The 10675-nt window shown below is 37.5% G+C and overlaps 1 long non-coding RNA gene across 1 annotated transcript; it reads left to right on the forward strand.

The window, feature by feature from the left end:
- Positions 1–2656: 2656 nt before the first annotated feature.
- LOC137410500 (uncharacterized) lies at positions 2657–8677 on the forward strand. Its single transcript, XR_010981218.1, has 3 exons — positions 2657–2900; positions 5754–5821; positions 8339–8677. It is a non-coding gene; the product is annotated as an uncharacterized lncRNA (long non-coding RNA).
- Positions 8678–10675: the final 1998 nt, after the last annotated feature.

A 10675-nucleotide genomic window follows, 5' to 3' on the forward strand; every position in this document is an offset into this window, starting at 1 on the left:
ATCCTGCGACTTTTGTGTATGATCTGTTACCGTATCTGCAATTCTGACACAAGTTGTCTTCTCCTGAATATTTTATACTTATCTGCCAGCTCAGTAGTTGTCTTGCCTCGCTTGGGCACCAATGTATGTTCCTCTGTAGAATGATTGTTGTTTTATCAGTATATAGCCTCTCTAGGGCGTCAATTTCAAGTGCTGGTTGCAAACTCAAAATATTGTTGTCGTATCAATAATAGATTGGCCTATCTCAGGCTTCGATATAAAGTATATTTATCAATAGCAAGCCTCACTTGGGCATAAAATGAATGAAGAAATTTGTTCAAATAATTCGTTGTCCGTAGTATGATAAGTGTATATCTGGTCAAAATGAGTGATAAAAACGTGTCCTCAGAAACGTACAAATGCTATCGTAGTATTCAGCCAATTGGCTTTATCTCTTCGAGGCAACAGTTGAAAAAGGGGTATACGATTTCACCCACTTGGCCTCCCTGGCCCGCTCTCTCTGGCCTATCCGGCGTGGCCTCTCTCTGGCCTGTCCTCCTGTTTATTTCGCCCCTGTCCTCTCTCTTAATCACTTTCAGAGGCTCCTTATATACCAGCTGTCTGGGAATAATAACTTCTAATTGGCTTCTAGTCAGCATTTTGCAAACTTTGTGCAATTGCTGACTGTGCATATCACAACAGACCAGCTGTGGTGGAGCGGGTGAGCTCATCTTTCTGGGAAGCCCATGATGTTTAAAAAACTTAGCCAATTTTCTGAGCGTGGAATTTATAAAAGTGTCTCTATCTCTTTTGTTTTTAGCTTTAAAAATCTAGAAAAATTCTGGAGTATGTATTTCGCTCCATTCTTTTTATTACTATAAATGTCATATTTTTAAAAAATTTATTTTAGCTGTGAAAATTCTTAAAGCTTATTTTTTTTTTGGCTCTGCTTGCTGCTAGAAGCCAGCTCCTTGGGAAATTCCATGATTAAATGGAATCCCATGGAGATATAGTTGAAAGGACTGTTTTTCATGAGTTTGATAGTTTCTGAGGACTGCTTTGACATTACCAATGTATAAAAAACAAAACTAGCATAAAACATAAAATTTAAAACTAACATAAAGTAAAAAGCATAAAATACAAAGATTAAAGTGTAAGCTCAAGTCATGCAGTTATTGTTTATGTAAGATACTCAATCATTTGTTGTAGCTCGGGGATGTACGCATGGAGGCTCTCTTCTACTCTGTACAGGCTCTCTATAGGATTGAATGGCTGCTCAGCTCTCGCGTCTCTTCTTTCCGATGTTTATGCAATATTTTGATGAGCTGTGTTGAATCTGAATAAGCATATAAATAAATGTATATATTATGGCGAGATAAAGTGATTTGTGGTTTTCCCATCCAGCTAGCATCTGACATCCTGGGGTGGTCTGTGTTGTGTCTAAGATGAATAGGTGATTAAATTTCCTTTTTGCGTGTGTTGTTGTCTTCATGGGTCATAGTAGTTGCTGGTTTCCTTGGCAAAATAGGTTCTCCTGGTTTTCTTCCAAAACTGATATCTGACATACACCACCAGCCACAAGTGAGCACGTCCTCGTGCTTGAAAACGTTACTCCTGCATATCTTTCGGCTATTGATCAGAAAACATAATCAATGTTGATGATGACATGTAGGTCTAGCCATAATCCATAAAGGTAGAATTGTTTGTCCAAGTCCATATCATCTGTTGGTAATTCTTTGTCTCTTCTTATCTTCCATTTGACACTTAGTTAAGCCATTCATCCGTTATCTTGATGTTTCAACCAGCCTTCTTTTGTAGATAAAGTGGCTGAAGGCCCGGCCAACAGGGTTGTATTCAAATCCGATGATATAGATTCGGAGCTGGCGAACGCTTTATTGTAGTTATCCTCCATGTTCATCAAGTTCTAATAATCACATGGTCTTTGTCTCCTAGGTCTTCAGAAAAGTAAAGGAGAAGGGATCGTTGTCAATGGTTCTCTAGATAAGTAGGCTACTAAAAAAAAAGAAACAACAAAATAAAAAAAACAATCAATTGTAATTCTATGTATACACCAAACTTTTATACACGTCTATAAGCTAAACTTGATAACTACGCATTTTATAAGTATCGTTTGTAAGTTCGTTTAAAATAGTATGTGTAAGTCGTTCTTATTGCTTAAGTCAATATATAGATATAAGTCTAAGATATAGTAACATGTCTATTGCTAACGAGTAGTAACGAGGCTACGGATAAGTATAGATGGATATTTACATATATAGTAGTCAGCTGCTATGTCTTTATTCCTCGTCTTTGTAATAGATATAGATAGTCAGGCATTTTATTCTGTTTCTCTCTACTTCTCAGTTTGTATATGCCGTAATCATCTCTCTCATATGTATCTGCATCGTTTTTCTGTCCGAAGTGGTATCCATCATATTCTGATAGTAAGGGGTATTCGTCATATTCTGATAGTAAGGGGTAGTAATCTGGATCACCGTCATTATTAGCAAAAGTCTCAGTGATTTTAAAGGAATCGCCGTTGTATAGCCGTAGATCTTTGTAGCATGTCGAGTTATTATTCGGTGTAGGCCAGCAGTGTTCGTCCCGGTCCTCCAGTCGGTCACATTCATCACAATTACAGCTATAATCTGTAGAGGTCATTTCCTCTGCGAGCTTGTTGAAGTTTTTGTCGCGCGTATAATCTTCACAAGTCGGTGTGAACTCTTTTCTATCTAGCTTTAATCGTTGAATGGGTACTCGTTTTGGCTCTGCGTACGGATCTGTACATGGAACTATGCCTGCAATTCCGTTATTCAATGTCACAATTCTATATGGATTACTATATTGGCTTGTCAGAGCTGCGTTGCTATTCCTCGCAAGTTTAGATCTAAATAGATAGCAACGATCTCCAAGTCTGAATGGTATGTCTCTGTCTTTTCTATCATAATATTGCTTGTATTGTATACTCATTTTACGTGTGTTATGTGCTCTGGCTAGTGCTTCGTCGATTCTTTTCATTAACTCTTCTTCATAGTAGTCCATTGTAGCTGTCGGGGTGTTCAGGCTATTTGTGTTGACGTCTAAATCACTTTTATTTCCGCTCTGCGTGGTTTTTATTTTATCATAGGTCGAGTTTGCTTCATCGCTTGTAACCCATTCTACCAATCGTGTTAGCTCCTGGTCTTCTTTGTGCTGTAGTTTGTTTGGGTTATTCCTGTCCTCGTTTTGTTCAGCGCGTTCATTTTGTACTCTCTTTGACATATCTGGTAGATCCTTAGCATTAGTTTCTTTTTCTTGTATGTCTTTCATATCCGTGAATGTGTCGTTTTCCTGTCCTAGGCTATCTTTTATCACTTTTGCAGCTGGTGTCCACGGAGGGTTATTTTCCAAGGGTTTAGTGTTGTGTTTTCCTGCATTAATTGTGTTAATTCCATCTAGAGCAGTTGCTCGTAGTGTATTGATAAATCCTCTTCTTTCCGTGTGCCTGGGGATAGTTTTTAATGCATGTCCGGAGTCTTGTAACTTGATTTTCCTGTCCTTTTGTGAATGTGGTTGCTTCCTTATCTCATTGCACTGATAGTGTTTATATCCAGTGGCTCCATAGTTTCTGCATTGTGGTCTACCATAAGTGGTAAACTCTTGTCCTTCGTGTTGTTGATTATATTGTTGTGCAGCTTGCATTCTATCATGTCGCCATGGTCTGTCGTTCCTTCTGGTGTTGTTGTTGTTGTGGTATTTGTAGCTGTTTCGGTCCCAGTTTGGTCTTCTACTGTGGTTGTATGAATTATTGTTAAAATTTCTGCGGTGAGTTTGTGCTGGTCTCCAATTGTCATTGTGGTTACGTTGGAGTTGTCTATCCCTGCCATAGTTTTGTTTCCAGTTTGGTTGAGGATTGTTGTAATTTCTACTGTGTATATTCGGTTGGTGTCCTTGGTAACTCCATCTCCTGTAGTCATTGCCTCTTTCTCTGTTCATGTTGAGCAGCTCAGCTTGCCTCATTTCCAAGTTCTTCAGGCTTCTCTTCATTGCTTCCAGCTCTTCTTCTTTATCCTTGCCAATTGTATTCACCATTTCTGGAATGCTGTCCTTCAGTAACATCAGATTTGTTCTCTCCATGCGCTGTGCTGCCTTGAATGCTTGTGCTGCTGTTTTAATGCTAGGGTTATTCAGTAGCCCTTTTTTATAGTTTAGTGGTAAACCTCGCACAAATGAGGCTAGAATAATCTGATCGAGTGCATCTTTAGCCATAGTAGGGAAAAGTCTCCTGGCCATGGATGTAATGCTTGCATAAAATTTTCCAACACTTTCTGATTCTTGTTTAGTTCTTGTGTTCAGGTCAACTGATGTGGCCACTCCATCCGCTGCATTGAATTCCTCTCCTAATATTTTTATGAGTTTGCCGTAGTCATCTCCTAAGTCTGGCTGAGCATCAATAAGGCTGCGGTACATAACCATTGCTCCTTCCGTTAGGTATAGTGGCACTACCTTGCCCCAATTCTCTTTTGGAATACTCAAAGCTCTGCAGTTCAGCTCATAGCTATCTAGCCATTCACTAAACGTTAGGTCAGAGCTTGGGCTATTGGAGAATTTTTCTATCTCTGGTAATCTTGTGGCCACGTTTATTATGTTGGTGGTCAATCTGTTAGTTTGGTCAATGGCTTGGCTCTCCGTCAATTTAGCAGTAGTTTGTTGTTGTTTGTGGAATTCTATGGAGTCATCATCTTCATCTGGGGGTACCCAAAACTCCTGGCTTTGTTGAGGCTGGCTCCATAGTATTTTCTCTCTCTTGTTTTCCTGTCCCCTGCTGCTGTTATTGATGTCATCGTTCTGGAAGTTGTTACTCCTCTTTGGCATTGCTGTTGTGTCATAGTATCCATTCTGTCTGATTTCCTCTCGGTGTTGTCTGTCATAGTATAGCTCTCTGTCATTAGCCTCTGCTCCACCTCCTCTGGATCTCCCTCTACATGAACATGATTTCTCCTCTGTTGCTTGTTTCATCTGTAAATGTAATTTAGGATCATCAGTATGGCCATTGTAATTTTCATACGGTAGCTTACCTGGCATGCTGTAGGTGTAATGCATATCTTCGCCTTCGTTGGAACTTTCATCAGAGGTGGTCTCATACACTATGTATCTCCTTTTTCCATTCTTTTTCCTTACAACTGGATCTCCTCGTCTTTCTTTTTGTTGCATATTCCTCATTGGCATCTGCTTTCCTTCCTTGTAGATAGGCTCTCTGCATGTAGCTCTTTCATGTGCCTCCATCCATTGGTGAGTAGATGGTCTGTCTCTTGCTGTCTCCTGGCAATGTATCTTTAGGGTTGTCTTATCTCCTCCCCGTTCTTGATGACTGTTGCGTGGCTCCATTGTTTGTCTTACATCTAGATATCTCCTGCTTTCTCCTGTCATATCAAATGATGGAATATTTTGTGGATATGATGTACTCAACTGCACTGGCAATGGTGTCATCTCTTTTGTAGCCTTTGGTCCTCGCTTTCCTGGCTGTGCTGACATTGAGCTTTCTCTCCGCTCTTGGTATGTCGTAGATTCTTCCTCACTATCTGCTTCATATCTGGAATGCACTTTCTCTGTATATTTGTTACAGTCTCTGTATTCCTCATATGGTAGCCTGTGCTCCCTCTGTGCTTCTGTCCTAGCCCATTGATCCATCAACTTAGCTCCATTGTTTTGCGTCCTGCTTGCTTCATCCATTTCTCTGAACTGTTGTGATCCTCTATGTAATTGCTCCATTATTTGTCCTTGATCTCTTGTAGGTTGTCCTCTCGGCTGATAAGTGGGTGCGTTTTGGTGTCTAGATCTTGGAGTCGTCTGTCCATGATAGGTAAGTTCTTCAGCATATCGTCTATGGTTGGGTGGGCTGTGTTCATCAGAAGATGAGTCTGTGTTCCATCGCTCCTTTCTCATCGTCGTCTTTGGTCTGCAATCCATCTCAGCATCTCTTGAAGATGGGGGTTGTCTTCCTCCATTCCATTCTGGCAATGTATTTTCATCTATATAGCTAGCTCCTCTGTAACTGGGTGAGTGTTCCTCTGTCTCAGAATATCCTCCTATTGTTGGTTGATTGCTCTCATCTATCGTCAATAGTGGTGGTTCCAAAGTCCTCTCCTGAGTCTGTGGTGATGGCTGGTCCAGGAAATGTAGCTTTCTCCGCATCTGCAGTGGTTTCGAGTGTCGTGAGTAAGGGTTAATCTCATCTATGGGCTCTATAAAGCTTGATGGCGGTTCCAGGTGAACTTGGGTGTGCATCCTGTCACTCCTCTCTTTCGAAGTTCCTGGGGTATAAAGATCTTGAGTCTGATGCTCAGGGATTGTGGGATAATTGTGTCTGTAGATTAAAGTTTCTCCAGTAGAGTTCACTATCATCTGTATGGGTGTGTCACTCCTTTGAGGTAGTTGTTCTTGATTGGGTGTGATGTCATCATTCATGTTAGGTTGTCCTTTTCCTCCTGCATCCTGCATAGTCTGCTGTGAGTTTTGTGGTTCAAGATCCTGTTGTGAAGTCTCAGCAGCTCCTTCCAAGTTGTCTTCCTCAACATCAGTATGTTCACTATCTGTACTCATCTCTTCGTGTTTTCTTCTTCTTGTCTTTGGTTTTAGGCCAATAAGGTATCTGGCGCTGTCTCGTAATGCTCCCTTCATTCTAAAATGTACTAAATAAAATCTTAAAACAATATAGCTAATTTAACAGATATCATACACAAAATATTTTTCCAAGGTTAAATCTCGGCGTGAGCGTCCACTTTGTCACGTGAGAAAAATTATAACAAATAATAAATTAAATAATATATGCAATAAACGAAATAATATAATATATTTAAACTATATAAATATATTTTTGTTTGTATAAATATAATGTATTTCTAAATTACTCGTAGTGTGGTGCAAAGCTACAGCTTTGTCACTGGAGAAAATTTAATAATATTTTATAAATATGTATGTATATAATTATTCAAACTAAATGAAAGTTTCAAAACTTAATAAAATACAACTTGTAAATGCAATTGTGTTTTTGTGTGGTTCTATATAATGTTGTGTAAGGTAGCACTCCTGACTGCTTTTCTCACGTAACAAATAAATTTTTTCGAACTGGCAAAGTGGCTCTTCCTGCCAGGTAAAGAAATTTTCTCTATATCAATCAACTGTCAAATCAATCCTGCGACTTTTGTGTATGATCTGTTACCGTATCTGCAATTCTGACACAAGTTGTCTTCTCCTGAATATTTTATACTTATCTGCCAGCTCAGTAGTTGTCTTGCCTCGCTTGGGCACCAATGTATGTTCCTCTGTAGAATGATTGTTGTTTTATCAGTATATAGCCTCTCTAGGGCGTCAATTTCAAGTGCTGGTTGCAAACTCAAAATATTGTTGTCGTATCAATAATAGATTGGCCTATCTCAGGCTTCGATATAAAGTATATTTATCAATAGCAAGCCTCACTTGGGCATAAAATGAATGAAGAAATTTGTTCAAATAATTCGTTGTCCGTAGTATGATAAGTGTATATCTGGTCAAAATGAGTGATAAAAACGTGTCCTCAGAAACGTACAAATGCTATCGTAGTATTCAGCCAATTGGCTTTATCTCTTCGAGGCAACAGTTGAAAAAGGGGTATACGATTTCACCCACTTGGCCTCCCTGGCCCGCTCTCTCTGGCCTATCCGGCGTGGCCTCTCTCTGGCCTGTCCTCCTGTTTATTTCGCCCCTGTCCTCTCTCTTAATCACTTTCAGAGGCTCCTTATATACCAGCTGTCTGGGAATAATAACTTCTAATTGGCTTCTAGTCAGCATTTTGCAAACTTTGTGCAATTGCTGACTGTGCATATCACAACAGACCAGCTGTGGTGGAGCGGGTGAGCTCATCTTTCTGGGAAGCCCATGATGTTTAAAAAACTTAGCCAATTTTCTGAGCGTGGAATTTATAAAAGTGTCTCTATCTCTTTTGTTTTTAGCTTTAAAAATCTAGAAAAATTCTGGAGTATGTATTTCGCTCCATTCTTTTTATTACTATAAATGTCATATTTTTAAAAAATTTATTTTAGCTGTGAAAATTCTTAAAGCTTATTTTTTTTTTGGCTCTGCTTGCTGCTAGAAGCCAGCTCCTTGGGAAATTCCATGATTAAATGGAATCCCATGGAGATATAGTTGAAAGGACTGTTTTTCATGAGTTTGATAGTTTCTGAGGACTGCTTTGACATTACCAATGTATAAAAAACAAAACTAGCATAAAACATAAAATTTAAAACTAACATAAAGTAAAAAGCATAAAATACAAAGATTAAAGTGTAAGCTCAAGTCATGCAGTTATTGTTTATGTAAGATACTCAATCATTTGTTGTAGCTCGGGGATGTACGCATGGAGGCTCTCTTCTACTCTGTACAGGCTCTCTATAGGATTGAATGGCTGCTCAGCTCTCGCGTCTCTTCTTTCCGATGTTTATGCAATATTTTGATGAGCTGTGTTGAATCTGAATAAGCATATAAATAAATGTATATATTATGGCGAGATAAAGTGATTTGTGGTTTTCCCATCCAGCTAGCATCTGACATCCTGGGGTGGTCTGTGTTGTGTCTAAGATGAATAGGTGATTAAATTTCCTTTTTGCGTGTGTTGTTGTCTTCATGGGTCATAGTAGTTGCTGGTTTCCTTGGCAAAATAGGTTCTCCTGGTTTTCTTCCAAAACTGATATCTGACACAGTGCTCAGTAATGGATGAACAACACGAAGTCTCTTGAATGTAACTTTTGCGTCCATTTTTTTATCTGAAAGGAACTTCTAAAAATTGACCCAGGGTCACATTTACTGATTTTGATTCACATTAAAAAGTTATACCAATAAATACTGTTGATAGATTCTAAATAAAATACATGTACATCACAAAAATGCCGCAACACTAGACGTTCCATCGAAATTACACTAAACCGATGATTTCTTAGCGATCCCCATTTCAACAGCGTGTTCGAAGACCCTCTTTTCTGTATTGTAAGTCTATGTGTGAACGTATTATATATATTTTAAGATGTTGAATAGCAGGGATATATATATTTTTTAACAACTAAGGCTACATTCGAATGAGTGATAAACGAAAGATAATGAGCTCGCTGTAAATAAAAATTATCAGGAGTAAACAATCCCTTTGTTTCCAACAAGCCGCTCTACCAAGAACGAGTTTTTTAGTCATCTAGCTTTGAATAGCAGATTAAAAGAAAAAGTAATGCATTAGACTATTGCAGTAGATATAAAAACACAAGCTATACACGTAACTAGCTGTTTCGTTTGACCAACCACTGTTTTCGCATTTGGGTTTGTCTTTTCATTTCATTCTGGCTGTTACCTACACACTTCATGGACAAGTTGCTAGTATATTAGAGGCGAATAGTGATAATGTACTTCAGCTTTAAACTAAAAATTGTCATTATTACTAAAATAGCATGCTTGTAGTGCCAACTAAGAAAACTGTGAACCTAATCAGTTTTATACCAGCTGTGCAACCCTATCTAATCAAGTAACTGATTCTACTTTATGTGAGTGTCCTTTTTCTGTTAGCAGGTGTTTCTCAAATACAAAAATATTGTTTATGATTATTATAAACTTACTGAAAGCTTATGCATAAGGTAATCAAACAACTGACAAGATTAATACCTGTGATTGCCTGCTTGCTTTCGCAGGATTATTAGGATTATTGTATTATGAAGTTGTCTTCTACTTATAGAATATGTAGTATGAGACAACTCTTAATTTAAGATGAAAGACAAGCTTTCATTTGAAAGGCTTACACTTTTTATGTATTTGTATAGCATTGACATAATACAATGCATGTGATACAATCATTGACAATAATAATTTTCAACCTCATCACACAGAGTTAAACTGTTCCGAGATTTTTTCGTTTGTCAAAGTTCTCGCATGTTGGAACAAATATTTTTATTAAAAACACTGCATTTTATTGAATTTGTTTGTGTAGCCTTGGTAATATAGGAAATGAATGGTGTGTAGGTAGAGATGAGGGTAAAAATACAAAACTAGCCTAATTTAAGTACGTACATGAGCAGTAAATCAGGATAGCTTGTATTTTTTGTTTCCATATTGATATTATTTATATTTTATCTTCTTCTTTTCACTTTCACTCATTTCAGGTTATTTTGCATTGCTTCCACACTCTTCTTGACTATCTCTACCAAAAGTTTCTATATTACTTTTTAAGAACTGATCTAATCTTTTGTTCATATTTTTCAATAACTTTTTGATTTGTATTTTTTTTAGAAAACAATTGCAATCCTCCTTTTGTCACCATGACTGCTAGCTACTCCACTAGTCATTACATGGTCAATTATTTCAACACTAAAAACAGAAGTTATAAAGCACTATTTCAATTTGTGTTACCAAAATATATAAATAAACTGCATATATATATATATATATATATATATATATATATATATATATATATATATATATATATATATATATATATATATATGTATGTATATAATATATACAATATATTAGAATATGTACAAATTTACAAACATTTTCTCCAATTTCATCAAATGAATGTTTCTTTTATGTCAGCACATGCTTAATATACACGCTGCTTAGCCTCATTCCTAGTATGCACTACCTACATATATATAGCCTACATCACTTGAGAAACTTTGTAAAACTTTCAATGTTATTA

This window comes from Watersipora subatra, chromosome 1, assembly GCF_963576615.1.
Source record: "Watersipora subatra chromosome 1, tzWatSuba1.1, whole genome shotgun sequence".
NCBI classification, from domain to species: Eukaryota; Metazoa; Bryozoa; class Gymnolaemata; order Cheilostomatida; family Watersiporidae; genus Watersipora; species Watersipora subatra.